Source organism: Canis aureus, chromosome 22 (assembly GCF_053574225.1).
Source record: "Canis aureus isolate CA01 chromosome 22, VMU_Caureus_v.1.0, whole genome shotgun sequence".
NCBI classification, from domain to species: Eukaryota; Metazoa; Chordata; class Mammalia; order Carnivora; family Canidae; genus Canis; species Canis aureus.
Window position 1 is genome coordinate 50,046,429 of NC_135632.1, and position 27,863 is coordinate 50,074,291.

Genomic DNA, 27,863 nt, shown 5'->3' on the forward strand with positions numbered 1-27,863 from the left:
ACTCCCAGGGTGCACTGGCAGGAGTTGCACTACCTCTGCAGGGTGATTTAGTTTTCTTCACCAGTGCATGCATGAGTGTGTGTGTGTGTGTGTGTGTGTGTGTGTGTGTGGCTGCACAACAACACCATCAACTGGAAGGATAAGAAAGGTAACTCTCAACAACTATATAGGAACCTACCTGTAGTACCTATTGCTTCTTTAACAAATTACTCCTAAACATAGCAACTTAAAACAACAAAATATTTATTATCTAACACAGCTTCTCTGAGAGTCAGGAATGCAAAAGTGGCTCAGCTGGGTGGTTCTGGCACAGGATCTCTTCTGAGGCTGCAGTCATGATGTCAGCTGGTGCTGCAGTCATCCGATGGCTCCCCTAGGGCTGCAGGATCTGCCCCCAAGGTGGTTCTCTCGTGGCTGCTGGCAGGATACAGCTCAGTTCCTCACATATGGGCCTCTTCATAGGATTCCTTAGGTATGCTGGTGACATGGCAGCTGGCTTTTGGAAGAGACAGGAACAGAGAGGGTAGTGAAAAACTTTTAACATCTTTTAATCACCTAATCCCTATAGTCATACCATCATTTCTGCATCCTCCTCTTTGTTAGAAGCAAGTCACTAAGTCCAGCCCATAGTCAAGGGGAGGGGAATTAGGTTCCATGTTTTGAAGGGGGGTGTGTGTCAAAAAATTTGACTTATTTTTTTAAGTAGGCTCCATGAACACAAGGCTCAAACTCATGACCCTAAGATCAAGACCCAAGCTGAGACCAATTGTTGGATGCCCAACCAACTGAATCACCCAGGTGTCCCAAAGAACTTCACATTTTAAATCAGCTCAGTGCAGCAAGCCCAAGGATCAGATGACTCATCCAGCTTCCCATCACATACCAGAGCACTCACATCTAGATCTTTCTAGGTATTTGTAGTGTACTCCTAGCATTAATGTTTAATACATAGATCCTAATGTCACACAGCTAAAATAAGTTGAGGAATCAGTTTGTGTTGGAAATATAGATAATTGTTTCTTTTTTCCAGAAAGTGCAATCTTACACTCAGAACATTGTTAACTATGAGCCTCCTTGAATGGTAGCCTCATTCATTCTGAAAACTTCTCCAGCATTATTTTATCATATCAACACAACCAGTTGAATTCAGAGAAATGTTCTTAGCCTGAGCAAGCCTAGTCCTAAGCTGGAGCCACAGAAGTATACGTTTGAGTGGCAAGGAGAGGAGGGTACTGAGGGGGGCTAAAAATGATGTTTCTGGCCAGTCACTCCAAAATGGGCCACTTTACAACAATTTGCTTAAATAACTGATAAATATATCAGTCACTAGACACATTTATATTCAATAGGTTTAAATTTCACAGTACCTTTTAATAGTGGTTGTGTGTTTTGAGAGGATGGAGAAAAATGGTTGAAAAGTGTGCCCTCAGCTAATTCTGTGGAAAGACTTTACCTGAGGCTTCTCCACTCAACCTACTCCATTCTGATGCTGTTTCCAAGCCAACATAAAGCATGATAAAGAGACGGCACCAGATCAATGCTGGCTGGACTGGAAAAAAAAAAAAAAAAACTGGCTAATGAGGAAAGCCTCACCCTTGGCCATAGAGAACTTGCCATCCCTGCCTGGTACCAGTTATTCTTTCTTTCCCTGACCATGAGATTAGTATGCACCCTCTCCCCGCAGGCCTCCATGCAGGAGTTTACACAAAGTGGGTGACTATCCTTGGAAGCCAGAAGACTCTGGAGGTTTTCTTCATTTACTCCCATTCTCTCACCATATGGCAGCAGAGTAGACTCATACACACTCAAATAAAATGGTGACTTCTTTTATTTGCAGAGTTGTACCAAACAGAACTCTTTTCAAGCAGACTTTTCCCTTGCCACATTGCATTGATAATTAATGTTCATAATAATGACCTTGGAGATCTGTCAGACTCTGAGGAACCTAATGAACAATTAAGAGAATGAAATGATTTTCAATAGGACTTCATGCTTAGTGAGTTTGGTATTCTAATACTTTTGATAGATGGTCACGATTGATTGTCTAATTCCTCAAACCTGTGAGGAAGCAGAGGATTTACTGTGTGGCAATGGTACTGCTGTCATGAGTAATTTGGGAGCATATTACCCAAAATCCAAAAAATTGTCACTCAGCTCTAGCATACCCATGCAGGCTGCCACATAAGCTAAAGCCACAGGGAAGTGTTGAATTGGAATAACTCAGAACCCATCTTTTCCTTCTAGATTAAAAAAATTATTGGGGCTCCTCAGTGACTCAGTCGGTTAAGCATATGCCTTCAGCTCAGATCATGATGCCAGGGTCCTGGGATGTAGCTGCATGTTGGGCTCCCTGTCCAGCCGGGAGTCTGCTTCTCCCTCTCCCTTTGTCCCTCCTCCCTTCATGCTTTCTCTCTAATAAATAAAATATTTTATTATTATAACTAAGGATAATTATCAATAAAATCATATACCAAAATGCTGTTCTTAGGATGCCTGGGTGGCTCAGTGGTTAAGCGCCTGCCTTCAGCTCAGGGCGTGATCCTTGAGTCCCGGGATCGAGTCCCACATGGGGCTCCCTGCATGGAGTCTGCTTCTCCCTCTGCCTATGTCTCTGCCTTTCTCTCTCTCTGTGTCTCTCATGAATAAATAAATAAAAATATTTTTTTTAAATGCTGTTCTTATAGTCCAGGAACCATCTATTGCCCTATCCATTTTTAACTTGTTTAAATAATTTGATACAGAATTAATATAAAAAAATTAGATGGAAAAGATTAAACTACTCCAGGTGGCACTTTATATCCTATTCTTTATATCATTATTCTTCTCTTTCTCTCTTGCTGCTCCTGTTATTTTCAGAAATGTTTCCCTACTTGTTAAAAATTCAAAATCACAAAAATTTACAGTGGAAAAAAATATCAAGTCCAAGCCTCATACTTGGAACTTGAAAAACAAAGATCCCAAAGATAATATGACTTGCCCCCAAGCTACATAACAAGTTAGTCATAAAGCCCCAGGAAGAACCCATATTTCCCAATTCCTGAGGAGAGATCAAAGCCACAGCAAAGCCAGTTACTGCTAATGCAAATTCTCAGCTATCACAGCCAAAGAAACAAACAAACAAACAAAAAGAACTGGGAAATGGTATTTCAATAAACTCTTTTGACCACTAAGATTGAAGTCCCATGTGTTCTATTTTAAATATCTCACATAGCTTTGCACAGTGACAGTATCATAGCCAATGAGGTTTATCCGAGGCACGATTATTGCTAATTAAATATCTCACATATTTAGGATTTAAGTAGCTTTAAGCAGAAAATTAGAGCTCACACGGCATTGCTCATATTTAGGATCTCTGAGTCTCAGAGGCATGCAGTTTAGTAATTTATGTCTTTTCAGGCTTTGGTTCTTCTTCAGAATGGAGACCATGTTCACAAGAGAGTGTGAGCAGTTGTAGCAATTCTTCAGAGTTATGCCAAGTGTGAGAAAGGGGATTGATTACTTGGTACAACAATTAAATTATCACCACACACATATACACACATTTACATGAACACATGTACATGTGCATGCAGCTGAAGCATTTGAGAACAAACTGCAGATTCATACCATTTTATTCTTAAATATTTCAACATGCACTTCCTAAGGATAAGGACATTCTCCTTATTGGTGAGAAATGAATTTAGAATCCAAGATCTGAGGGCAAGTGTACTCACTGATGCTAGGGTACCATTCCTTCTTGGCCCTCTCAGCAGACAGTTCTAGGAAAGACACTTTTAAGAGGAGTTCATGTGTGGATATTCTCAATTCAAATTTAACCTTACAGTGTTTTATTTTAATGTCTTCAATTTAATATTTGCTTTGCATCTTTTTTCTTACACCAAAAATCTTGGTTTGTATAACACAATATTTTCTCCTATATTTTAATTTTTTAAATATGTAAGACACTCACCTAATCCCAAAGTAAAAACTATATGAAATGTTAACCAAACTCACTGAAGTTTCACTTCCAACCTTTTCCCTTCCCTTCATTTCCCCACGTCCTATAGGTAACTAATTTTATCGCTTCTTTTTGAAAATATAAGCTAATATGTAAATATATTCTTATTCTTCCTTTTATTTTTAATTTTATCAGATTTTAATTTAAATTCAATTAATTAACATATAGTGTATTATTAGTTTCAGAGGTAGAGTTCACGATTCATCACTCATATATAACACCCAGTGCTTGTTACATCACATGCCCTTCTGAATGCCCATCACCCTATCCCTCCACCTTCCTCCCCTCCAGGAACCCTCACTTTGTTTCCTATGGTTAAGTCTCTTATGGTTTGTCTTCCTCTCTGATGATGTCTTGTTTTAGTTTTCTCTCCCTTCCTCTATGCTCTTCTGTTTTGTTTCTTGAATCATATAATTGTGTTTCTCTGACTGACTTACTTCGTTCAGCATCATACCCTCTTGTTCCATCCACATTGTTGTAAATGGCAAGATTTCATTTTTTGATGGCTGACTAATATTCCGTCATATATATATATCACATCTTCTTTATCCATTCTGTTGATGGATATCTCATCTCTTTCCATAGTTTGGCTACTGTGGACATTGCTGCTATAAACTCTAGGGTGCAGGTGCCCCTTCAGATCACGACATTTGTGTCCTTTGACTTGTGCAATTGCTGTGCAATTGCTGGGTCTAGAGGAAGTTCTATTTTTAACTCTTTGAGGAACCTCCATACTGTTTTCCAGAGTGTCTGTACCAGCTTGAATTACCAACACAGTGTAGAAGGGCTCCCCTTTCTCCACATATTTGCCAACATCTGTGGTTTCCTGACTTGTTCATTTTAGCCATTCTCACTGGTGTGGGGTGGTAACTCATTGTGGTTTTGATTTGTATTTCCCTGATGCCAAGTGCTGTGGAGCCTTTTTTCATGTGTTTGTTGGCCACTTGTATGTCTTCTTTGGAGAAAGAAATTAATTGAATTTAAATTAAAAATCAGATAAAATTAAAAATAAAAGGAAGAATAAGAATATATTTACATATTTGCTTATATTTTCAAAAAGAAGCGATAAAATTAGTTACCTATAGGACGTGGGGAAATGAAGGGAAGGGAAAAGGTTCATGTCTTCTGCCCATTTCTTGACTGGAATATTGTTATTTGGCTGTTGAGTTTGATAAGTTCTTTATAGATTTTGGATACTAGCCCTTTATCTGATAAAACATCTGCAAAATTCTTCTCTCTCTAGGTTCACTTTTGGTTTTGTCAACTGTTTCCTTTGCCATGCAAAAGCTTTTTAATTTTGATAAAGTTCCAATAGCTCATTTCAGCCTTTTTTTTTCCCCTTGCCTCTGGAGATGTGTCTAGCCAGAAGTTGATGTGGCCACAGTCAAGGAGGTTGCTGCCTATGTTCTCCTCTAGAATTTTGATGGAATCCTGTCTCACACTTATGTCTTTCATCCATTTTGAGTTTATTTTTGTGTATAATGTAAGAAAGTGGTCCAGTTCATTCCTCTACATGTGGCTGGCCAATTTTCCCAACACAATTTGTTGAAGACTTTTTCCATTGGATATTCTTTCCTGCTTTGTTAAAGATTAGTTGACCATAGAGTTGAGGGTCTATTTCTGGGTTCTCTATTCTGTTCCACTGATCTAGGTGTCAGGTTGTTTGTTTTGTTTTGTTTTGTTGTTTTTGTCAGTACTATACTGTCTTGATGATCCCAGTTTTGTAATACAGCTTGAATACAGGCATTGTGATGCTCCCAGGTTTGGTTTTCTTTTTCAACTTTCATCTGTCTATTCAGGGTCATTTCTGGCTTCATTCAAATTCCAGAATTGTTTCTTCAAGCTCTGTGGAAAAAGTGATGGTATTTTGATAGGGATTGCATTGAATGTGTAGGTTGTTCTGGGTACCATAGACATTTTCACAATATTAATTCTTCCAATCCATGAGCATGGAATGTTTTTCCATCTCTTAGTGTCTTCTTCAATTTCTTTCATAAGTGTTCTGTAGTTTTCAGAGTTCAGATCTTTTACCTCTTTGGTTAGGTTTATTCCTAGGTACCTTATGTTTTTTGGTGCATTTGTAAATGGGATCATTTCCTTAATTTCTCTTTCTTCTGTTTCATCATTAGTGTATAGAAATGCAATTATTTTATATCCTCCCACATTGCTGAATTCCTGTATGAATTCCAGCAATTTTGGGGTATAGTCTTTCAAGTTTTCCACACACAGTATCAGGTCATCTACAAAGAGTGAGAGTTTGACATCTTCTTTACTGATTTGAATGCCTTTTATTTCTCTTTGTTGTCTGACTGCTGAGGCTAGGACATCCAGTATTATGTTGAATACCAGTGGTGAGAGTGGACATCCCTGTCATGTTCCTGATCTTAGGGAAAACCTCTCATTTTTTCTCCATTAAGGATGATATTCACTTGAGCTTTTTGTATATGGCTTTTATGATATTGAGGTATGTTCCCTCTACCCCTACAGTGTGGAGAGTTTTAATCAAGATAGGATGCTGTACTTTGTCAAATGCTTTTTCTGCAACTATCAAGAAGAGCAAAAAAAAAAAAAAGAAGAGCATATGATTCTTGTCCTTTCTTTTATTAATATGGTGTATCACATTGATTGATTTGTGGTTGTTGAACCATGCTTATAGCCAAGGAATTAATCCCACTTGGTCATGGTGAATAATCTTTTAATGTACTGTTGGATCCTACTGGCTAGTATCTCAGTGAGAATATTGGCATCCATGTTCATCATGGATATTGGTCTATAATTCTTTTTGGTGGGATCTTTGTCTGGTTTTGGGGTCAGGGTAATGCTGGCCTCATGGACAGGTTTGGGAGTTTTCCTTCCATTTCTATTTTTTGAAACAGTTTCAGAAGAATAGGTATTAGTTCTTCTTTAAATGTTTGGTAGAATTCCCCAGAAAGCCATCTATCTGTCCCTCCCTAGACTCTTGTTTGTTGGGAGATTTCTGATTACTGCTTCAATTTCCTTGCTGGTTATGGGTATGTTTCAGGTTTGTATTTCTTTCTGTTTCAGTTTTGGTAGTTTATAAATTTCCAGGAATGCATCCATTTCTTCTAGATTGCCAAATTCGTTGGCATATAGTTGCTCATAATATGTTCTTAAAATAGTTTTTTGTATTTCCTTGGTGTTGGTTGTGATCTCTCCTTTTCCATTGGTGATTTTATTAATTTGGGTCCTTTCTCTTTTCTTTTTGATAATTTTGGCTAGGGATTTATCGATCTTATTAGTTCTTTCAAAGAACTAGCTTTTAGTTTTATCTGTTCCACTGTTTTGGTTTATATTTGATTGATTTCTGCTCTAGTCTTTATTATTTCTAATCTCCCACTCGGTGTAGGCTTTATTTGCTGTTCTTTCTCCAGCTCCATTAGGTGTGTGATTAGGTCAAGTGTATGAGACTTTCCTTGCTTCTTGAGAAAGGCTTGTATGGCTATGTACTTGCCTCTTACCACTGCCTTTGCTGTATCCCACAGGTATTGAACAGTTGTGTTTTCATTTTCATTTGGTTTCCACGAATTTTTAAAATTCTTTAATTTTCTGGTTGACCCATTCATTCTTTAGCTGAATGCTTTTTAACCTCCCAGTATTTGAATTCCTTCCAAATTTCCTCTGGTGATTGAGTTCAAGTTTCAAAGCTTGATGGTTTGAAAATATTCAGGGAATAATCCCAATCTTTTGGTACCAGTTGAGACCTGATTTGTGACCCAGTGTGTGATCTATTCTGGAGAATGTTCCACGTGCACTCGAGAAGAATGTATATTCCGTTGTTTTAGAATGGAATGCTCTGAATATCTGTGAAGTTCATCTGGTCCACTGTGTCATTCAATGTCCCATTTCCTTGTTGATCTTCTGCTTAGATTATCTGTCCATTGCTGTGAGTGGGGTGTTAAAGTCCTCTACTATTATTGTATTATTATCAATGTGTTTCTTTTATTTTGTTATTAATTGGTTTATATAATTGGCTGCTCCAAAATCAGAAGCATAAATATTTGTAATTGTTAGATCTTCTTGTTGGATAGACCCTTTAAGTATGATACAGTGTCCCTCTTCATCCTGTACTATAGTCTTTGGCTTAAAATCTGATTTGCCTGATATAAGGATTGCTACCTCAACTATCTTTTGATGTCTATTAGCATGATAAATGGTTCTCCCCTTATGCTCAATCTGGAGGTTTTTGGGTCTAAAATGTTTCTCTTGTAGACAGCATATGGATGAGTCTTGCTTTTTTATCCAATCTGATACCCTGTGTCTTTTAATTGGAACATGTAGGCCATTTACATTCAGAGTAATTATTGAAAGATATTATTTTAGTGCTATTTTATTACTTGTAAAGTCCTTGTTTCTGTCTATATTACTTTTGACTCTCTCTGTGCTTAAAGGATCCCCTTTAATATTTCTTTCAGGGATGGTTTAGTGATCACAAATTCTTTTAGTTTCTGTATGTCCTGGAAGCTCTTTATCTCTTCTTCAATTCTGAATGACAGCCCCCTAAAAGTGGGGTTGCTGGTTCAAAGGTTAAAGCATCTGTAATTTTGCTAAATTTTACCAAATTCCCTTGCACAAGGTTTGTCTCATTTTGTACTTCCACCAATAGAAAATGTTATCAAATTTTTAGATTCAGGAGTGTTTTAATTTGCCTTCCTCTTATAAGGCAACATGAGCATCATTTTATATGTAAAGAGTGACTGACATTTCTTTTTCTCTCTTTTCTCACATTTCTCTCTGTTCATGACTTGTTTCTGTATCTCTATCCAATTTCAGGGCTTCTCCATTTTTAAGGGCTCTCTGTATACTTGCCCTGTTCTGTGAGATAATTTGCAAATGCTCTCTCCTGATTTGTCTCTTGGCTTATTAGGGTGCTTTGTTTTGTTTATTTGGTAGTAAATTTTATCAACCTTTCCTCAATTTTGTTCCTGGATTTTGAAAGGCTTTCTTCACTTCTGGGTTATAAAGTAATTCGCTGTGCAATACTTCTTTGGTTTCACATTTACATTTGGATCTCTGATCCATTTGGAGTTTATCTCAATGTGAGGATTAGATTCACATTTAGACTTTTCCAAAGGGCTATTTGTCTCAACATCATTTAAAAATCTATCTTTTCCTCAGACAGAAATAACTTGATTGATTTTTAGAAATCAACTTGTCTAAAAAGACACTTCTACTACACTGTGGAACAGATCTGCTCCCACACTATTTAGAACAGAGAGGAACAATGCTCACAATAGTATATATACATTGTCCTCCACTGGCCTCTCCAGAGCCATGCTCTGTCCCCCTGATGCCACTGTAAAAAGGCCCACATAAACTCTTTCACTTATGCCCTTTGCCCTTTGAATATGCATTTGGGTCTGGCCAGAGCCTGACTGATGCCAAAGGCATCAGAAATAAATACCAGTCCATCAGCAAAAAGGTAAACAGCATGGTTTTACTCTACCATCCCAAGTAAAGCCAAAAAACAGTCCATGAAGTCGCACCTTATTTAAAAATTCAGAGTGATATTATTTATCTTGATTATCTTCCTTTTTACTATGCCAAGATCTGGTCCAGTTTTTGCTTAGTTTCACAAATTAAGCCCATCCTCAGAAGTTTAAAGTTGAACTCCTCCTGGGATACTAAAGAAAGTGCTCCCTGCCTCTGAAGACTAAAAGTATTCCTGAATGTTTTGAGGTGGTATTCTCTCTGGGGTGACTGCTTTGAAGTCAGAGCATGTGCAGGCTCTGGTATGTTTGCTTAAAAACGAAAGCCCTCCTCTTGTTACTTATAGCCAGGCCCTGAGTGCTACTTCCTGGGTACATTTCTTTACTGTAATATTTCTTTGCTTAGCATTTAAAAGGCTCTTGCAAAAACTTTTAAGTGTCTCTGACTGTTATAAGTTGCTGCGTTGATCAGTGGAAAACTTCCACAGAAAGTTTATTATTCTACTGCTGAGTCATGTTCAAAGTATGACTTAGCTTTGTTGCAGTGAATATTGACCTTGGAAATAAATGCTAACTGTCTCACTATGATATAATATAAAAACAAAAGGTTTTGGAAGTTCTATTTCTCATGCTTTTATGAGGGACACTTCCCAGTTCCATATTTTGAGCAGAAGCGACAGGGAGAGGTAACTCAAAAGCAGAGAGTACATTTCTGCCTGGGGCTGTCCTGCTTCTTCCATACTTTCATCTTAGAGCAGGTGTCACTTTGACTCTGAATTAGACTTTGAGTTAAAGATTGAATATAATAACATTATGGTGAAAGGGGCCTTAGGTCATTTAATCCAGTACCATATTTTACAGGGAGGAAACTGCAGCCCCAAAAGAATGTTGTTGAGAGTGCCATGGTTGTGCTGAGTCACAGGCATCCATTTCATGGACCAGTATGAGTGTTTACTCCCATCTTGGCTCTGAAAGAATAAATTGGTGTACCCCTGGGGGTACAATTTTCTGGAAGGTAGAGGCTAGCTTGTTATATAAAGTAGGAAAGAGGGAAAGCATCTTTTCTTCCTAAAGGAGAAAATTCTCTTCTACCTTCCAACTGTTAATGATATATATCCCCTTATACCTGTTGTAAGAACAGGTGGCCTTACAATGGGTGTAAGAATTCTGCCATTAGAGCATCATTCTCTCAACTATTGGGTCCAATCCAGGAGACTAGACTACTCAGTATTCAAAGTATTCAAATACTCCCACTGTCCGATTTCAAACTACTTTTCAGACATATCCCCATGGGCTTTGGAAGGAGATAGTCAGCAGAATTTTGGATTCTGATGCAATCACTGACCAGCAGTGTGACATATGCATAGACTTAACTTTCCTGGGTCTTGGTCTCTTCATTTATAAATGAGGATAATAACAGCTCAGAAATCAGAAGTTTATACAGGTATTAAAGTATCTTAATCAGCAAACAGTAGTAATAAACAAACATTATAGCTGCCTGATGTCATTTGCAGCTAACAAGAGTCTGATCAAAAAATTTATAAGGAAAAATTGGGGAATAAGATAACCAGTAGGGGTTTTGCAAAACCCCAACACATTTCAGGGAATACAGATGCCACATTTATGCACTGGGCAGTGTGCATCTCTTACCTCTGCCTGCATTTGAGGTTCTGTACAAACAGGAAGTGAATACTAAGACCAGCATATAAAGTATCTGCCCCAACACATACACAAAGCCCCTCAGGAAAAACTGGGAGACTTATTGGATCCAGGAATAAAAGGATGAACAGCAGGAACTATCGCAAACCCTGGGGAGGAAGGGAAGCATCTGATTTCCAGAATTCCAAGGTTATGTTACATAAAATGTCTGTTTTTCAACAAAAAATTATGCCATCCAAACACACACACTCACACACCAGGAAAATATGATCCCTGCAGACAAAAAAGAAAAAAAGAACAGCAGTCAATAGAAACTGTGCCTGAGGAAGCTCAGATATTAGGCTTACTAGACAAAAACTGTAAACCAACTATTGTACATATATTCAAAGAAGTAAAGGAAGCTATATACAAAGAAATAAAGTATAAGAAAGATATTTCACCAAATATAAAATGTCAAGAAAGAAACATAAATTATAAAAAAGACTCAAGGGCAGCCTGGGTGGCTCAGCAGTTTAGCACCGCCTTCAGCCCAGGGCCTGATCCTGGAGACCCGGGATCGAGTCCGACGTTAGGCTCCCTACATGGAGCCTGCTTCTCCCTCTGCCTGTGTCTCTGCCTCTCTCTCTCTCTCTCTATCATAAATAAATGAAAATTGAAAAAAAAAAATTAAAAAAAAATTAATGTAATAAATGAGCAATTTACTATGTCTGAAAGAAGTCAACAGCCTAAAATGCACTCATGGAAATATTTTATAACGAACACCTGTGTTAATTTCCTTTCACAAGGAATACAATAGTGGCCTCCTTGAGACAGCATCTTTGGATAAAGTGAATAATAAAGTGCTCATCACATCATTTATTTCTTGTCTCTCTGATGTGCCAGCAAGCATGTGTTCCTTTCAATTAATATTCTGTTACTTATACAAAAGCTGTTTGACAGATATGTTGTATTTTTGGAGGGTAGTAAATTAGGTGAAATTTGGATGAAGTTTAGGGTAAAAACATTATTCATAACATCTTTCAAAGGATTTTTGTTCTTTTAAGGGGTAAAATTGGTGCAGGCAAGATGATGAATTCCTTGAGAGCAGAGCTTTTCTCTTATTCAGCTTTGTGCAAACAGGTTCATTGAAGTCTTAACCCATTTGAGTTATAAATGTGAAAAATATTTTTTTACTTTTTCCAATCACACTTCATCCATTCTATGTCTGATCTTCCTTGCCTGATCTTAATAACATCTGAGGCAGATGATATCTTGTTCCAGTCCCTTTTAGTAATTCATACTTACTCCAATCCGGTTCAAAACTTAATGTTATATCTGATTCAAATCACTTCTTCCCTCTCGCAGCACAGTCCAGAGCTGGTTGCTATAAGACTGCTTCATATCTCTTTTCTGGCTGTACTCCTCTGGAGTAGGAAGGGGAGCAAGAATTATAAGGAAGGTGGTATTTCTTAGAAAACAAGCTTTCTTTTTAAAGAAGATCTGTATTTATGGAAAGACATCCCATGTTCATGGGTCAGAATATTTAATATGATTAAAATGGCAATATCCCCAGATTGATCTATAGATTTGGTGTAGCCTCAGGCAGAGTCCCAGCTGCTGGTTTGGTTTTTTGTTTTGTTTTATTTTGTTTTGTTTTTGCAGAAACTGAGAAGCTGATGCTAAAATTCATATGGAAATGCAAAGGATCTATAATAGCCAACTGTCTTGAGAAAGAGCAAAGTTGGAAGACTCACACGTCCTGATTTCCAAACTTCCTGCAAACATACCATAGTCAGGAGAGTGTGGTATTGACGAATAGGCAGACATCTCAATCAATGGAATAGAATTGAGAGTTTAGAAATAAACCAATACATTTATAGTCAATTGGTTTTCAACAAGAGTGCCAAGAGAATTCAATAAAGATAGAATAGTGTTTTCAATATACTGTGCTCAGGCAACTGGATGTTCACAAGCAAAAGAATGAAGTTGGACCCCTATCTAAAAGCATGTAAAACAGTTAATCTAAAATTAATCATATATTTAAATGTAATCAGTTTGGGGTGGTGAAAATATTCTATAAGGAGGTAATGGTGATGGTTGTACAACTCCATGAATATACTAAAAACCAATGAATACTACTCTTTAAAGGGGTGGATTTTATGGTTTGTGGATTATATCTCAATAAAACTAGTTAAGAAGGATTAAATAGCTGAAAAATATAGTTGGATATTTATGTAATCTAGAGCCAAAGTAGGCCTTTCTAAGCATGTTACCAAGGTAAAAAATATAACAAAAATGATTTATATACTTGATTGTAAATTATTTTTATAATTTATCTATCAAAAATACTATTAATAAACTTTATTATACCAGACACAGAGTTAATAATATCCTTAATATACAAAACAAAATAAAATTGGGAAGTGGCTCAGAAGTTTAGTGCCTGCCTTCAGCTCAGGTCATGATCCCAGAGTCCTAGGATCGAGGTCTGCATCAGGGTCCCTGCATAGAACTTGCTTCTCCCTCTGCCTATGTCTCTGCCTCTCTCTCTGTGTCTCTCATGAATAAATAAATAAAATATATATTTTAAAAAAAAACAAGTTAAAATCAGTAAGAAAATTATCAATACTTTAACAGAAATGTAGACAAAGAATATGAACAATTCACAAGATAAGAAATAGAACTGGTCAATGAACACATATAAAAATATTAATATTTATTGATAAAGAAATGCTAATTAAAGCACAATGAAATGCCTCTCTTACCCAATGGATTGGTGAAGAATTTTTAAAAATATAATACCCATCGATGGTGAATATGTGGGAAAATAGGATCCTCATACACTTCTGGTGGGAGCGTAACTCAGAATAGTGAGGCTGAAGGCAATTTGGCAATATAAATCAAATGCTTAGAAATATGTTGCTACTTTGAGCAATTTCCTTTCTAGAATTACATTCCCAGAAATACTGCAAGACATATTCAAAAGAATATGTACAGGGTTATATATCCTTGCAAACTTTATGAAAAATTAGAAACAATGTAAGTGCTTAACAGTAAGAGATTAGATGTAGCCATTATAATTGCTTGGGGGGATATTAGAGTGAACATTGCCACTCAGCATCTGTTCTCTCTTCATTCCTAGAATCCCATGAAGCCTCAGGACTCAGGAAAAGCCTCCATACCTCAGGAAAAGCCTCCATACCTTCAGACACAATTTGGTTAAACATGTGATTCGTAGATAATCATGACAATGCAGGTCAATGAGATGCAAAGAACAGTTTGCTAGGGGCTTTGGTGCAGCTTCTAGAAGTATCAACTCTTTCCCTGGCCTTTGGTATACCTAAATAGGAGCCCAGACCTTTGCAACCATCTCCAATGTCTCTGAAGATGCAGCTGACACCAGGGAAGGGCAAAGATGAGAGAATTATAGGGAAATGGAGTCAGAGCTACCAGGTTTAGTCAGTCACTCCTGAAGCCCCTCTTCTTCTAGATTTAAATCTATGAGTATAAACCTCATTATGATTTGGATTGGATTGACGGGAGATCCTGGAGACCCGGGATCGAGTCCCACGTTGGGCTCCCTGCATGGAGCCTGCTTCTCCTCTGCCTGTGTCTCTGACTCTCTCTCTCTCTCTCTCTCTCTCTCATGAATAAATAAATAAAATCTTAAAAAAAAAAAAAAAAAAGGAAATGCTGGAAAGGAGCTCTCCTGGGTTAAGGTCTCTGACATACTACAAGTCTTCTCATGAAAGAGCTAGGAGGGGATGCTCACTGTTGTGGAAGGTGTGACAGTTGAGTGAGAACTAGTAACACAAATGATCGAGCTAGGTGAAAGCTCTTTACTGTTTTCCTTATATTCTTCTTTTCCCCTACTCCGAGTATGGGAGAGCCAGTAGATGGACTGGGGAGGACAGATGATCACGCTCACTGAATTCTCATTGCTGGAACAGGCATGGATGCCTGCCATAAACGAGTGCTCTGCAGTGATGGGAAAACAACAACAACAACAACAACAACTGGCCTGACCTCTGAATTCACTCCATGGACATAGTGCTTGGGTTTTTCTTTCTTGTGTCTATATGCTCACAAATATCAATTTGCTCTAAGCAAAAGGATTAAGTGAATACAGCCTGAGGGAGCAGGGATGATGGATGTTACTTTGGTCACTGACTTTTGTATCTTTTTTTCAGATTAATTTCATGAGGCATAGTGATCACAGACTCTGTAATGCTCTATTTAAATTAGAAATTTTAGCAATCAGGGATCCCTGGGTGGCGCAGCGGTTTGGCGCCTGCCTTTGGCCCAGGGCGCGATCCTGGAGACCTGGGATCGAATCCCACATCGGGCTCTCGGTGCATGGAGCCTGCTTCTCCCTCTGCCTGTGTCTCTGCCTCTCTCTCTCTCTCTCTCTCTCTGTGACTATCATAAATAAATAAAAAAATTAAAAAAAAAAGAAATTTTAGCAATCATTTTCCTTTTACCAGTATACAGCAATCAGACATTTTTGTAAATGTCATACAATGATGCTAATAAAAAGAAAGAGCTTTCCACTCTTTGCAGGTAACAGTTAAAAGCTGAAAGGGCAAGGCCTTCCTTTCCATTTTTTAATCAGTATTTTTGTAAGTAAAACCTTAGGAATATACTCCTATCCAAAAATAAATGAATCTTTCCACTCTAAGAATGATTTGATGCAGAAGTGTGACAATCATGGGTTCCTTCTCCAGTCCTGCTCTTTTCCAAGGAGCTCCACTAACTTTTTGCAACTTCTGGTTTTTCTTTATTTTAATTTTTCAAAATAAGACCAGAGATACCCAGAAATAAAGTCTAGGATCCATCAGCCTAAAAAAGGTGGGAGCAATAATGACATAAAATGTCCATTTCCCAAACTGTGTCCCTAACAGAGACTTCAAGTTCCATTGGTCCATGTTGGATCCAAATTGGAAGTTGTGTTGTAGGAGAATACAGTAGATATTATTGGTTTGGGGCTTCTCTGCATCCATTTCTCTTTCCTATCTGCCCCTTAGTTTCCTTAATTATGATCACCTTTCAGTCATTCCATAAAATCTTGTGGGACCATCATTGAAGTTCTCCTTTCACTACTCCTCTACCCAGCTAAAGGGAAAGTAGTTGACCCAAGTCAAGGGAATTCTCTGCTCCCTCCTTGGAATCCAAATCTTGAGCCAAGGAATTAAGAGACTGAAAACTAGTTTAAGGGGGATCCCTGGGTGGCTCAGCGGTTCAGCACCTGCCTTTGGCCCAGGGTGTGACCCTGGAGTCCTGGGATCGAGTTCCGCATCGGGCTCTGGGCATGGAGCCTGCTTCTCCCTCTGCCTGTGTCTCTGCCTCTCTCTCTCTCTCTCTCTCTCTCTCTATCATGAATAAATAAATAACATTAAAAAAAAAAAAAAAAGAAAGAAAGAAAACTAGTTTAATTCCATTTGACTGGTAGCACTTGCCCAGATTCTTCTTGTTATGAGGTGGCTACTAAGGATCTGTCTTTCCAGGCCCCAGGACAGCCTTTATGCTGAACTCATTATCCAGCCTCCCAGGTACCACATTGCCGTTGGGTTCCTTCAGGTTCATTTCTTCCTAATTAAGATGGCTCAAGGGAGTTACTGTGATTGAAACCAAAGAACTGATACAGAGGGCGTCAGTGCATCACAGAGCCCATCTTCAAAAGCAGCTATATTTTTATTTACTGTTTTGGAACATTTAAAGAATTAAACAAATTACACAGCCTTTAGCTCTTTCCTGTAAGATGTGTATCCAATATGGGTAGTCTGATGTTTCTTTCTAGGGTTATAAATAAGTATTTTGTATTTGTACTTTTGAGTTCTCTTCTTTCTCTTTTGCCTACTACTTTCCATCCAGGTAAAAGCACACAACTGTTGCTATTTAAATGGTCCTTGGAAATAATATGAAATAATTACAAAAGTATAAGCCATTTTGGAAATATCAGCTTTAAAAATTCCCTTTTGAACAATCAAGACTAATATGTCTTATATAAAGGTGTCTTCTTAAAGTCCATGGGAATGGATAGCTCATCAAAACACATGAAAGTTTGTAGGCTAATAAACCATTCAAAAAAATAATAATAAACAAAAAATAAAATAAAATAAAAGAAACCATTCAAAAAGCTCTAAGGTCACCAAGCAAGTCATCAAAGAAAGAGCAGAAGCACAGATCAATACATTGTGGTGCCTTTTGACAATGGACATGAACATTTATAGGGAATTGCAATCGCATAGATGAATGTTGTATGAAAGAGGTCAGGCACCAAAGATCATATTCTTTATGAAACTGTTTATGTAAAGTTAAGACCAAGCAAAACTAAACTATGGTGTCAGTATGTAAGAGAAGAGTTAACTTTAAAGAACTGGAGTAATGGTTGAGTCACATACAAGAGACTTTGGGGATGTTGAAATGTTCCATATCTTGACCTGGGTGATAAAGACATTAGTGCTCATTTTATAATAAAGTTTTGGGATGTATGTTTGTTTTGTGCACTTTATATGTATTTTACTGTAAAAAAAAGTTTTAAAATGAAAAGGCAGTATCTTTTTTGTTTTTGTTTTAAAGAAAAATCTTGGCCTTCTAGAATGGTGATTCTTAAGGCAGTTTATTACAGAAAAGTCAGTAAGTTTCTCTTTATTTCCTGCTCTACTGCCTCCCTTTTTATTTATCTTCCCCTTGATCAACACTCTCTAAAAAACATTATTGCATCTACTCAGGAACAGAGTATGAGCCACTAGGAAAATCCTTAGGATTTACTGTTTGACCAAAGATCCAATTCTGAGCATTCAATTAACTAGTTTAAAGTTTATTATTTTGTTCAAACCATTATGAATAAAGCTGGGTAATGGTATCTTTGTGAGCAACATAGGGAACTGATTGCTATATGAAATTTTTACTTTCATATTTCCCAACTTGGGAATGTTTAATTATAAAACTCTAAAGAGGTTCAAGCATGTGTTTTTAGTGTTACATATTAACTGGGTTTGTTTTCCATACACTAAAAAAATTATATTAATGTAATTTTAAGTCATTTTTATTTTAAAGAGATTTTAATTTAAAACAACACTATAAAAATAAATAAAACAACACTATATTTCTTTCATAGATTCAATGTTTCTCAATTCAAATCCTGATTTGTATGCTATTCAAGGTACAAATACTGCTTTTGAATTAAACCTGTATTTTGAGTGGTAAAGAATAAGTCAAAAGGAAACCTTTAATGTCTCTTTGTTTTATTTCTTTCCAGAGAAAAAAAGTCTTCCTCTTGAGTAAAGGCTAAACTGCAGTGATAATTCAAACAATTAGAAAGAAAAAGATTGGCTCTCTGCTCCTCCCCGCCCGACAGACAGCCGCATCTTCTGGTGCAGCGCCAGGCGCGTCCCCGAGACACGATGGTGAAGGTCGGAGTGAACGGATTTGGCCTTATTGGGCGCCTGGACACCAGGGCTGCTTTTAACTCTGGCAAAGTGGATATTGTCGCCATCAATGACCCCTTCATTGATCTCAACTACATGGTGTACATGTTCCAGTATGATTCTACCCACGGCAAATTCCACAGCACAGTCAAGGCTGAGAACGGGAAACTTGTCATCAACGGGAAGTCCATCTCCATCTTCCAGGAGCGAGATCCTGCCAACATCAAATGGGGTGATGCTGGTGCTGAGTATGTTGTGGAGTCCACTGGGGTCTTCACCACCATGGAGAAGGCTGGGGCTCACTTGAAGGGCGGGGCCAAGAGGGTCATCATCTCTGCTCCTTCTGCTGATGCCCCCATGTTTGTGATGGGCGTGAACCACGAGAAGTATGACAACTCCCTCAAGATTGTCAGCAATGCCTCCTGCACCACCAACTGCTTGGCTCCTCTAGCCAAAGTCATCCATGACCACTTCGGCATCGTGGAGGGCCTCATGACCACCGTCCATGCCATCACTGCCACCCAGAAGACCGTGGACGGCCCCTCTGGGAAGCTGTGGCGTGACGGCCGAGCGGCTGCCCAGAACATCATCCCTTGCTTCCACTGGCGCCGCCAAGGCTGTGGGCAAGGTCATCCCTGAGCTGAACGGGAGGCTCACTGGCATGGCCTTCCGTGTCCCCACCCCCAATGTATCAGTTGTGGATCTGACCTGCCGCCTGGAGAAAGCTGCCAAATATGACGACATCAAGAAGGTAGTGAAGCAGGCATCGGAGGGACCCCTCAAGGGCATCCTGGGCTACACTGAGGACCAGGTGGTCTCCTGTGACTTCAACAGTGACACCCACTCTTCCACCTTCGACGCCGGGGCTGGCATTGCCCTCAATGACCACTTTGTCAAGCTCATTTCCTGGTATGACAATGAATTCGGCTACAGCAACCGGGTGGTGGACCTCATGGTCCACATGGCCTCCAAGGAGTAAGAGCCTCCTGGACCACCAGCCCAAGCAAGAACAAGAGGAAGAGAGAGGCCCTCAGCTGCTGGGGAGTCCCTGCCCCAACTTAATCCCCCAACACACTGAGAATCTCCTGACCTCCAATTTACATCCTAGACCCCAAGGAAGGGGAGGGGCTTGGGGAGCCCTACCTTGTCATGTACCATCAATAAAGTATACTGTACCCAGCAAAAAAAAAAAAAAAAAAAGACAGAAAAAGATTAAGAATTGCAGTTGTACAGAGATAGAAACATCTCATTCTGGATTTGGGAGATCCAATTGTTAACTAAACCTGGCAATCATTATTCTGTAAGTTGTTAAAATGGTTAACCATTTATATAAGACACCTAAATTCTTTCTTGCTTTGGAATTCAACTGAGATTCTATATATTTTATCTAGAATGATAATTGCTTTCTTTTCATTTCTTTTCAACCAAATAAAGATCATTATAGTTATGCTGACAAGATATTCAGGAGGGAAAATAAAAGAGGCTATAGCTATATATATTTATATCTATCTATCCATCTGTCATAGATATTAATCTATTATCTTTCTATCATAATCAAAGCATATTTTAAGTCTATTTCTAAATGAATTCTGAGGCCTATATCTGGAAATCATTCCTAGTTTCCTAATAGGTTGGGAGAGTTGTGGTTAAGAGCCTAAACTTTTTAGCAGATTTTGGTGGTATTTTTACATAATGTTTCTATGACTAGACCAACTGGATTTCCAAGTTTCCAGTTAGTATGAAAAATAATCTGTCTGATCCAATCCTTAGAACTGGAATTGGGCAAAATGAGTGGATTCAGCATTCTTATAATTAAATGGCCTAAGAGAATGACTGATTTACAAATTTAGTTAATAACTGAGGTCTCAGTTGTTCCAATCTACTGGTTACAACATTACTTGGATAGGCTGATTGGCAATGAGAACAAGATCCTCTGACTGGTAATGGTTGCCTTATGGCTTTAAATTAGACCTTTGGCTGGTGCTCAGTGGTTACTGCTCCACACTAAGAAGGCCAACAAAACTAGTCTTGTCTAGTTCACAGACAGCTACATTACTCCTTTCAACTGCTGTGCAATAGATGCAAATCTATCACCATTGCTAGAAACACATATCCAGGAGAATGCCTAAGGAATGAGGGTGTGTGGTAGGATAGCTTTTTAACAACCCACCACCACCCCATGGGACAGCCAGCACCACCATACTAGGGCATATGATACAAAAAGACAGAGAAAATTACTCTTGGTTCGTGCTACCATTTCTCTGTATAGTTGTTGGTAAGTAATAGAACCTCTCTAGTCCCTGATTTCACATTTGTATTATGAAAATAACATTAACTGTTAAGAATGATGTAAAGATCAATTGGCTTAATCAGGTAGCATTTTTAATTCCTTGCAGGTGTCACATGCACCTGAGCTGTAACTCAGTCAACAAACAAGCTTTATTTGGTCCTCACAGTGTATAGACTACAATATAGTTCGAAGTACTTCTGAGAATTAGGAAGGAAGTAGAGGACACATTTATTTTTTCTAAAAAAGATTTTATTTATTTACTCATGAGAGACACAGAAAGAGAGGCAGTGACACAGTCAGAGGGAGAAGTAGGCTCCATGCAGGGAGCCTGATGTGGGACTCGATCCCAGGAATCCAGGTCACACTCTGAGCCAAAGGCAGATGCTCAACTGCTGAGCCACCCAGGCATCCAAGAACACATTTCAATTCTCAAGGAAAGTTTTCACCCAGTGAAAGTTGACAAGCATACTAACAGATGTATAACCAACCATAGCCACTGACAAGTACTCTGGTGTTCTCCAATGCTCTGTGACCAGATTCAGATATGGAGAACTAGAAGATCTGCTGGACTCAAGGAAGGAAATCAAGACTTATAGGAGGGGTTCACTACTGAGGGTGTAATTATTTTGGTAAATTATCTTAGTGTGGTACAGTGTAATATCTGTTTGAAAGGTTTCGTTGCACAGAAAAAAAATTTTATGGTAAAAAAGGATAGATTCAATCTAGTAAAACTATACATGTTGATTATCATTCAAATTATCATTTTTCACCTCCCAAAAAAAGAATTGCACATATGTACATAAATAAAGGTTTAAATGTCTAGTTTGGGGAGACTGGTGAGTTAATGCAAAAGTAGCAGAGAGCAACGTTCATACTGCATATGCTATGAAATTTGAAGAATATTTAACAATAATCCATTTCCCCTACTGCAACTGAAGAAATTGGTTGACCCTTGAATAAGTGGGGGTTAGGGGTGCCAACCCTCTGCACAGTGAACTTTTGACTCTCCCAAAATTTAACTACAAATAGCCTATTGTTGACCAGAAGACTTAGAAATAACAGTTAACGTATGTTTTGTATGGTACATGGATTACATACTTCATTCTTAGAATACAGTAAGCTAGAGAAAAGAAAATGTTATTAAGAAAACCATAAGGAAAAGAAAACATGTTTATAGCACTGGACTGTATTTATCAAAAAAAAAAAAAAATCTTCATGTAAGTGGGCTTACCCAGTTCAAGCCCATGTTCCTTAAGGGTCAAAGGTCCATTAAATCAGATACTATACTAAGGGGGGGGGGGGAGCTAAGCAATACCATCAAATCTTTTTTGCCCTAAATTCAGCTATTAACTGTATATTCATCACTACCGCTAAAAAAGTTTTCATAAATCGATTTGCAGCATCTCAACATTAAAACAAAGTAAGAACCCAGAGCAGGTTATATTGTCCAACTGAAATTCTTAAAGCTCAAATATCTGTTATGGAGCTACAAGTGATTCCTTCTGTTGCATGCCTATCTAGATTGCCTGCTCCATTACTTTCTCCTAGAGTATGCCTTTTTCTCCTGCAAAATTTCCTTAATCATCAGAATTGTGCTTATGTGGGGGTGTTCACTTTTTGGTAATTCTTATGATTTATGCTATAAACCTCAACTTAAAAGAAAACAAGCCGCTTTCTGCCACTGGACGCCCCCGAGCAAGCATCGGTAGAGTCTCCCCTCCCCCCGCCCGCACGTCTAAGTCAGAGTCTCCCAAAGAGCCGAGCAGCTGCGGAAGCTCTTCATCGGAGGTTTGAGCTTCGAAACGACCGATGAGAGTCTGAGGAGCCATTCTGAGCAATGGGGGAGGCTTGCGGACTGTGTGGCCGCGAGAGACCCCAAGGCCAAGCGCTCCAGAGGCTTTGGGGTCGGCCCGGGCCCCCTGGAGGAGGCGGCCGCGCAGGAACCTGGGCCGCCCGAGGTGGCGGGAGAGCCTGGAACCAGAGGGCTGTCTCCCCAGGAGATTCTCGAAGACCCGGTGCCCACTGACCTGTGAACTAGATTTTTGTCGGTGGCATTAAAGGAGACCCTGAAGAACATCATCCAAGAGATTGTTTGGAACAGTACGGGAACGTGGAGGTGATGGAGACCGGGACCGACCGAGGCCGTGGCGAAGAGAGAGGCTTTGCCTTCGTGACCTTTGACGACCACGACTCTGTAGACAAGATTGTCATTCAGAAATGCCGTCCTGGGAAGGGCCACAGCTGTGAAGTAAGGAAAGCCCTACGGAAGCAAGAGATGGCTAGAGCTCGTCCAGCCAAAGAGGCCGAAGCGGTTCTGGAAACTTTGGAGGTGGTCGTGGAGCTGGTGTTGGTGGGAATGACAGCTTTGGTCGTGGAGGGAACCTCAGTGGTCGAGGTGGCTTCGGTGGCAGTCGAGGTGGTGGTGGATACGGTGGCAGTGGGGATGGCCGTCACGGATTTGGTAATGACGGAAGCCACTTCGGAGGTGGCAGAAGCTATGACGATTTTGGCAATTACAACAATCAATCCTCAAATTTCGGACCCATGAAAGGAGGAAATTTTGGAGGCAGAAGCTCTGGCCCCTATGGTGGTGGAGGCCAATACTTTGCCAAACCACGAAACCAAGGTGGCTGTGGCGGTTCCAGCAGCAGCAGCAGCTATGGCGGTGGCAGAAGGTTTTAATTACTGCCAGGAAACAGAGCTTGGCAGGAGAGGAGAGCCAGAGGAGTGACAGGGAAGCTACAGGCTACAACAGATTTGTGACCTCAGCCAAGCACAGTGGTGGCAGGGCCTAGCTGCTACAAAGAAGACCTGTTTTAGACAATACTCATGTGTATGGGCAAAAAACTCGAGGACTGTATTTGTGACTAATTGTATGACAGGTTATTTTAGTTTCTGTTCTGTGGAAAGTGTAAAGCATTCCAACAAAGGGTTTTAATGTAGATTTTTTTTTTTGCACCCATGCTGTTGATTGCTAAATGTAATAGTCTGATCATGACGCTGAATAGATGTGTCTTTAAAAAAAAAAAAGAAGGGATCCCTGGGTGGCGCAGCGGTTTGGCGCCTGCCTTTGGCCCAGGGCGCGATCCTGGAGACCCGGGATCGAATCCCACGTCGGGCTTCCGGTGCATGGAGCCTGCTTCTCCCTCTGCCTGTGTCTCTGCCTCTCTCTCTCTCTCACTGTGTGCCTATCATAAATAAAATAAAAAATTAAAAAAAAATTTATAAAAAAAAAAAAGAAAACAAGCCATAATTGAGACTCAGTCTCATGAATCATTACCACTTTTGCTTGATCAAATAATCATATTCCTATCTTTTAAGTGCTTAAATATACTTATGCATACCTATATACTATTACAGAAAGTTGTAATAACCTTGTCATTTATTTCTTTGTGTGTTTTCACTTTACATGAATTTATTCACTTTCTTGTAAAATCTTCATTTTTTCCTTGCCTCTCCTTTTTTTTTTTTTTAATTTTTATTTATTTATGATAGTCACAGAGAGAGAGAGAAAGGCAGAGACATAGGCAGAGGGAGAAGCAGGCTCCATGCACTGAGAGCCCAATGTGGGATTCGATCCCCGGTCTCCAGGATCGCGACCTGGGCCAAAGGCAGGCGCTAAACCGCTGCGCCACCCAGGGATCCCGCCTCTCCTTTTTTTTAATCTAAAATTGATTAAAAACAGAGTTTCAAACAGAGTTTAATGATACATCAGTTGCATATAACACCCAGTGTTCATTACATCAAGTGCCCACCCAGTTACCCCATCCCCCCACTCACCTCCCATCCAGCAATCCTCAGTTTGTTTCCTAGAGTTCAGAGTCTCTTATGGTTTGTCTCCCTCTCTGATTTCTTTTTGTTTCCCCTCTTTGATTCCATATTATTTTATTATTCCCCCCTTCCTCTATGTTCATCTGTTTTGTTTCTTAAATTCTACATGTGTGAAATCGTATTGCCATCTCCTTTGTAAATCTCCTACATTAAGGTAGGGTAGGCAGTGGTGTATTAGTAAACCAGACCTTAAAACAAAACAAAACCAAATTTCAAATGATTGCCAATTTCTGTGGCATAAATATACTCCCCAATTTCAAAGTTCTAAGGTTTTCATATCCAGCTCAAGAATTCCTGAATATTTAACAATTGAGTCTCATGAGCTGATAAGAGCTGTCTCCAACCATGTAGGTAAGCAATAAGATTACTGCTAGTTTTGTAATGACTTAGAACAGCATTTACACTAACTGCTCATTCACTCACAGCACCACAAAATTCTTCCAGCTGTGGCCATAGACAATCAACATATTTCAGTGTGGAATCAATGATGGGTAAAAATTGTTCCCTCTGTGCATCCTTGCAGAGCTAAAGCTAAATAAGCCAATTTGCTGAATTACTTAGAACTAAGTATTTATTGCATCACAAACAGGTATTTCCCACTTGTCAGAAAATGTAACAGAGACAAGATAGCAGTTGCTGTTTGTTTTCTGCCACAAGTGCCGACTACACGGAATGGATATTCAATAAGCTGTATTAAACCGAAGGATGCATTTTCCAAATGGTGAGGGGGTGAATCAAGAGGCAACATTAATGTCAGAGGGAATTATGGGAATGAACACTGTCTGCTTCTCTATAAACCTGCCCCTCCTATGAATGTTCAAGGGAAAAATAATGACTACATAGAAGGATTTGCTCTTGGAAGTTCAAACACAGAAAGGTAACTGACATTTTCAATGTCAACATTTCAGAGGACATGTTCCTGATTTATGAGGATGCTTATTATTTCAGCATGCTCTGATAAGAAAAAATACAACCAGAAGGAAGATAAAGGTTAAAAGATCTAAAATATGGTAGGAAAAAATGTTTTAAGAAACACTGATTCTACTGAAAACAAAAGTCCCGGATTCTATTATAATTAAATGACATGGAAGGTAGAAGAAAGGAACACTGTTAAACTCCTCTCCCCAACTCATCCTGACCTCAAATTTTCTGAGGTCAGGGGACATGGCTGGAAATTGAATGCTAGCCTCTTTCCCTTCTCTTTCCTGCCCCCACCTTCAATGGCACTGGAGTTTGAAACTGGACAATTATGCTCTGTGACTTCCTTCTTTAAGTCTGGGTTTCTTAAGGAATCATGAAAAATATTAGAAGGACATCAAAATGTCCTGGTAGTAATTTGGGGATTATTTTCAGGTTCATAACTATCTGATTTTTGGCCAAATGTCAATGGTGAGATTTGGCCCTGCTGTACTTCTGGATATTGACCCACACATCTACCTTCCTAGTGTTGGCACCACTATGAACAACAGCGACAGAAGGGACAACATCTTGCAGCTCTCCCTCTATTTCACGTGTCATCTCTCTCTTTCTCTTATATGCATGCCTGTGCTAATCTTACCATTCACATCTGCCCTCTTTCTACCTTCAGCTTCCTCTCCTTATTTGCAGTGGTCCATGCTGAGAGTGAAGGTTTTCCCGTGGTGACTGGCTCCTACCTATAATCATAGTATAAAAACCACCAAGTTATAATCTTTTCACTTGTCGACACCTAAGCTAAATGCCATCCTTATCGTGAAATACAAATGAAAACAAGTGTCACAGTTTGGCTTCTTCAGGAAGCAGTCTCTGAGACAGAGCTTAATGTTCAGGGAATGCCCTTAAGATAAACACCAGTGGGAAGGAGGGGATAAGTGGGACCAGGAAGGAAAAGTTAGCTGTGATGCAGGCTTCAGAGCCTCAGCCATGGGGAGTTCTAGAGCCAAAGAGGCTCATCTGAATTGTCCCATTTTGGGTGGAAATAGTTGGTCCTTTATATTCCTACCTCCAGCCATTATTAGATGTGAGTTATCCTCAAGAGGGCATGACTTTGGTGAGGTGGCTCTTTGTAGTTGAGGTATTTCCTGAAGGGGCTGAAGGTTGTTCCATTGAAACTCTCACAGCAGCTATGCTAATAAGTTCTTCCTTGAAGGGGGATTTGAGCACATGTCCACCCCCGCAAATCTCCTTACCCTGAAAAATATCTACCATTGTTCACACATCATACCTCCTTCATAAGACATAAAAGGCTACTGAGTAATATGTCAAAAACTATTTGTGATTTCAACAAATGGTGCTGGAGCAATTAGATAGCCGTAAGCAATAAACAGACAACACCTCTGTCCCAAACCTCTTACTTTATACAAATATTAACTCAAAAGGAATACAAATATTAACTCAAATATTAACTCAAAAGGAATCTTAATGTAACATGAAAATCATAAAGCTTTTAGAAACGGACAAAGGAGAAAATCTTTGGGACCTCAGGTTAGGCAAAGAGTTCTTAGACAACATCAAAGCATAAGCCCATTAAAAAATTAATACATTGGATTTCATTAAATTAAAAACTTTGTTTGCAAAAAGCCCAGGTGAAGAGGATGAGAAGACAAGCTGCCTGTGGGAGAAAATATTTGCAGACCATTTATCTGACAAAGAACTAGTTATCTAGAAAAGACAAAATGTTCTTAAAACTCAACAGTTAGGAAATGTGCAAGAGATATGAACAGACATTTCATTGAAAAGGATATACAAATGGCAAATAAGCATGTGAAAAGATGCTCAATATCACTAGTCATCAGGGAAATGCAAATTAAAACCACAATGGGGCATCACTTCACACCTATCACACCTATCCGAAAGATTAAAATTTTTTATTTTAATAAAAAACTGTCAACAACAAATGCTAGTGAGGATGTGAAGAAAGTACTTCAATTACATTTTGCTAGTGGGAACGGAAAAATGGTGTAGCCACTCTGGAAAATAGTCTGGCAGTTTCTTTTCTTTTTTTTTTTTTTAAGATTTTATTTATTTATTCACAGAGACAGAGAGAGAGAGAGAGAGGCAAAGGGAGAAGCAGGCTCCATGCAGGGAGCCTGATGTGGGACTTGATCCCGAGTCTCCAGGATCACACCCCAGGCTGCAGGCAGTGCCAAACCACTGCACCACCGGGGCTGCCCTAGTCTTGACAGTTTGTGAAAAGACTAAATATGCAATTATTGTGTGACTTGGCAATTGCATCATTATCTCAGAAAAAT

At 39.1% G+C, this 27,863-nt stretch overlaps 1 long non-coding RNA gene and 2 pseudogenes across 1 annotated transcript; 2 read left to right on the top strand and 1 right to left on the bottom strand.

Moving 5' to 3' along the window:
* Positions 1-260: 260 nt before the first annotated feature.
* Positions 261-26,791, bottom strand: LOC144294397 (uncharacterized). Its single transcript, XR_013361795.1, has 3 exons — positions 26,615-26,791; positions 26,192-26,288; positions 261-496 (listed from the first exon to the last, which is right to left on the bottom strand). It is a non-coding gene; the product is annotated as an uncharacterized LOC144294397 (long non-coding RNA).
* On the top strand, positions 3,210-3,315 carry LOC144294425 (U4 spliceosomal RNA; annotated as a pseudogene).
* LOC144294197 (glyceraldehyde-3-phosphate dehydrogenase pseudogene) lies at positions 18,474-19,708 on the top strand (annotated as a pseudogene).
* Positions 26,792-27,863: the final 1,072 nt, after the last annotated feature.